This window comes from Pelophylax lessonae, assembly GCF_965119305.1.
Source record: "Pelophylax lessonae genome assembly, chromosome: 4".
Taxonomy (NCBI): Eukaryota; Metazoa; Chordata; class Amphibia; order Anura; family Ranidae; genus Pelophylax; species Pelophylax lessonae.
In genome coordinates, this window is record NC_138771.1 from 232,678,293 (window position 1) to 232,682,711 (window position 4,419).

The following is a 4,419-nucleotide window of genomic DNA, read 5'->3' on the forward strand; positions in this document are numbered from 1 at the left end:
AACTATTTACAGCATATTTACACTAGTGTGGATACACCTCTGCCCGATCACGTCCCAGACTGATGGCATTTTGTGCTGCTAATTAAAACAAATCAAGCAGCTCTGTGATTGTTTTGGCATCCACGGACAATCGTATACAAAATCAGCATTTAATCACTGGGGTATGTCTTTGGTGTGCAACGTGAGGGGTGACAAAGGTTCAAGACTGAACCAGCATGTTTACCATAATCTTCCTAAAGTAAGTGCTGCTTCATCTCTCGTCCCCTCTCTCTCACTCTCTCTCTCTCTCTCTCTCCCTCTCCCTCTGTGTGTGTGTGTGTTTTTTTTTTCTTCTGGCTAAAAAAGCACCAGTCCAAGTTTGTCAAGTCTTGAGTGAGCATGCATGTTTGTGATAAATATACAGCACTTTGTGCCTTCCTTATTAGGACAGGCTTGCCATTATACACTGCACTTTTGGGAAGGATCCAGTGCACTGTCATTTACAGCCAAAGGAAGTATTTAAAAAAAATAAAAAATAAATAAGCAAACCAAAGACAAGTATTTCACAGCCACAAGCATCAGATAAGCCAGAGAGAGAAAAAAAAATAATTTTCTGTTCACATCAAAACCACTTCACAATGACAATTTGTCCAAGCAGATGTTAATCAAGCCTCAGCTTTTAAACACTAGATACCATCAATTACTAACCTTAATTGAAATCACAGTGCTCCAGTCTGTCTGCCAGCATATTCACAGGATGATGTATTAAGATATTTACAGTAAAGTAAACAATGCATAGTTGCAATGAAATGGAAAATTTCAACTAATGGTGTTTGTCAATCCTTTGTCAATTTTTTTTTTTTTTTTTCTGCCTGCCACAGATGTTTTCTTAGCTGCTTCACAAAAACAGGAATGAACTAGCAGAGAAGAAAGACTTTCTCTCCCCCAGGAAAAGAGTACAAAGCCAAGCCTGTACACAGCAGATGCAAAAGAAAGTCCATCTGCTACCAGCTCACAACACCACATGGAGTTTTAAGATTTTATACTGTAGGTAGCCTGGCAGTGTTTGTGTAGACACCATCAGAATAAAAGGAGGGGAAATCCTAGCCTCAAAGTGTCAGTGTAAAAAACTACAGCTACCACTCTCCCAAAACTGGCTACGTTCACTCTATCAAAGACTTGTTTGCATTTTTTTTTTCCTTGACTCGTGTTGCAAGAGCTGGATTGTTCCCTAGGAGTTACACCCTAGGCAGACATTCTGCTTACTTTTATGGCCCCGAACCAAGGGAAAAAGGCAAGTGGAAGTTACAGCTTCAGGCTGAGACAAGTGGACAAACTTTAATTGCACAGCACAGAACATATCCTGCCCCTGCAATCTGTATCGTCCAACAACCTGCTGCATCTCACAAGACCAACATCTGCATCTACTTTCATCAGCGTTTAAATACCAAACTGAGGAGGGGAAGGTGCACCAACTACTTAAAGTAACTATGTCTAATAGCCTTTAATACAGACATTTTCAATAATTACAGCTAATTTCACATTTCACCTTCAACCCCTAGGGTATATTTTCCACCTCCTATGAACTATGCTGAAATAAACTTTACTTTTTCTTTTAGACATTTAGTATTTCTAGTTCTGTCTGACTTTATTGAGAATATTTTCAGTATAACTGTTTTTGGTTTTTTTTTTTTTTTTTTTTTAAGAATCCACAGTAGCAAAGCAAACAAAATTAAGTCTACATTGCAAAACCCAAAAAAAAAAAAAAAAATAAAGAATGCCGTTTAGTGGGAAACTTGCTCAGACTGATCTGACAGGGGTTAAGATGTGATGCAGCTGGACTGCAATTAATCTTGCTCAAGTATACACACAATCATGTAAGTAAATGAATGTAAACATTGTGTATAGCGATAATGACTTATTCCTTTATCAATCCACAAGCTTCCTATTTAGCTTTTAATATAATTTCCGACTGTCCACAGTTTCACAAAAGCTTACACATTTCAGAGATGCTGCAAATAACATATGTGATGACACAAGTGACTTTATGTATTCCACTGAAAAAATAAATGATAGTTTTCATTATCACATCACTCAAGTAACATTTCACACTTATGTGTACACATTTGCCAAAATGATCACACGGTTTTTCTGTACTTGCTTACCTGAAAATCTGTCTTCTATTAATTAAAAGCTTTGTCATATATTGCATCTCTGTACGTGCCAGCATCAGGGAAAAAAAATAAGGTTTCCTCCATTAGAAACAATGCTATCAATATGTAAATTATTTTTTTTTAAGTAAAATATTTGCATCTCCTTTCCTCCTCCGGGCTTTTGAACTTCCAAGGTCAACAAGGACAAACAATACCACTAGTGTCTCTTTGCAAAAAAGCTGGGTTTGCTGTCTGCAAGCAATGGTATCATTTCCATAGCAACCTCCTAACTATTAATTTTCAATTAAAGCAGACACAAAGCGGACAGCCTCAGGCTGGCAGACAGTGTCAAGAGCCCATCTCTGTAGGCAACAGTTTCACAGAGCTATCAAGCGCATAGGTACCTCTTCCACAAAGCTATATCACAAGAACGTCAAGTTTGGCTGTTTAAATTGACATTAACCTTCATTCTGGGCCTAAATCATTCAAACTGTATTTGTCTGACATTCATTTTCAGGGATAAAAAACAGGTGCATATATTTCACATATTTGTAGGAGGTATAAGAACGGTGTTTAACCATTTATAGCTTGACCTGCTGCTCTGTAAAAAAAAAAAAAAAGTATACAAACAGAGCTGAAATATATACAAAATATAAAAAACATTTTTACATTAAAAAATAAACTTTAACTTTACTACTACACACAGAACGTAAATACTCATCAAACACCAGGTGTATGTATATATTTTTAGTAGCTTCACATAAGCGCAATAACTGCACAAACAAAGCTCACAGGGCAGTCACTCCCTGTACAGTCTTATTTGTTCTTTTCACCAATGTGGTCAGCGGAGATTTCAATGAAAGGCAGCGCTATGTTGAGGTATGTCCCCTTTCCTTCAACAGCATCTCCTGTACCTCTTCTAAGCCAACATATTGCACTCTGGCTTCCTGACATATTTCTTACACCACAGCATGTAGAAACACCCTCTGGCTTTGACAGGTTACTGTACCACTGCATACACAGTCTCGACAATGTTACCTTTCACGTTGATATATTACATTACCTAGAAATATTGCAACCCTTTATAAATGCTGTGCCAAATAAACACGACCCAAACATCTGCCAAACAAATACAAACAACGCCAAACATGTTGATAACATGATAGAAGAGCAAAATCAGCAAGTTGTCTCTTTTCCGTGATAGAGTGTTAATTTGCTTCAGGTGAGAAAGTTATGCTTGACATGTTTATGGTTGCTGTAAATCACTTAGATGTCTAGTCAAGGGAAATTCCTTGAGCTTAGTTTTCCTCCTTCCATAATTATGCAAGTATTTTTTTGTTCCTCCTGGCTTTTCTAGAAATGAACAGAAATACCTTCTAAAGATCTTCAGCAAGATAAACCAATTTGTCAATAAATCTAGACATATTTGCACACCCAGGATACATGATATTTACCGATCAACACAGCACTGTCATACAGGAAACAAGATAGTAAATCATCCAATTTGTTTTAGTATTTTATGTCACACGAGTAACTATTAGAAAAATAAATAAGGTGGATAACCCTCAGCTATACTTTCATGAATACACAATGTAAATGATCCTCCCCGATATACCTAAGATAAAAGTAGGGTGTAAAAGAGGATTCAAAATGCGATACGACACATCAACACAGACTATGGTTTAAAAAAGATGCCAGGACCATAAGACAAGAATGATAGCTCTACATCAAATTGATTTTTCAAACCAACCATTCTACGGCTCTGCAGGCCCCACACTTACAATGCACCATCACTATAACAGGAGACACCATACTGCTATCAGGGCTCGCATGCATTCATGACTGTGTGCCAAGCTGCCCGAGAGTTTCTACGCTTAGGGGCTTATTTATAACAGAGAGCAGATATTGCTATCTGCTTTCTCTGTTATACCCTGCTTCACTATGCACACCATGGCCCAATCATAAAATGTAGGCCACAGCGTGGAGCCAGTGCAGCCCAATGAAGTCGTCTCTGTTTAGCAGAGTAGATAAAGGTCCATGACTGGAGGAGGAGTTAGTCATGAGAAAATCACAGGTCATGTGACTAAGCTCTCCTTCTAGCTTTTTTCTTTACTTTTCTTCATTTTTAATGCACACTGCTTCTGAAGCCTGCAGATGACATTGTTGTTTTTTTTTTTTTTCTTTTATATCAAATAGATGGGGCCATACTGCTGTTTTACTGCTTAGTATGCCTGCATAGAATGTGTAAATGCAACCAAAGAAAAATAAAATTGTTCTATTGGTCACT

General features: G+C 37.6%; 1 protein-coding gene across 8 annotated transcripts in view; it reads right to left on the bottom strand.

The window, feature by feature from the left end:
* Nucleotides 1–867, bottom strand: part of FOXP2 (forkhead box P2) — a 285,057-nt gene extending 284,190 nt beyond the window's left edge. For 2 of the 8 annotated variants that reach the window (XM_082257106.1, XM_082257108.1), the window contains exon 1: nucleotides 1–299. This exon is cut by the window's left edge and continues 163 nt beyond it. The gene's annotated coding sequence lies outside the window, so the exon portion shown is untranslated. Of the gene's footprint in view, nucleotides 308–687 lie in introns of those variants that run through there. The other 6 variants (XM_082257104.1, XM_082257105.1, XM_082257107.1 and 3 more) reach the window with 6 other exon arrangements.
* Between the last annotated feature and the right edge of the window lie 3,552 nt (nucleotides 868–4,419).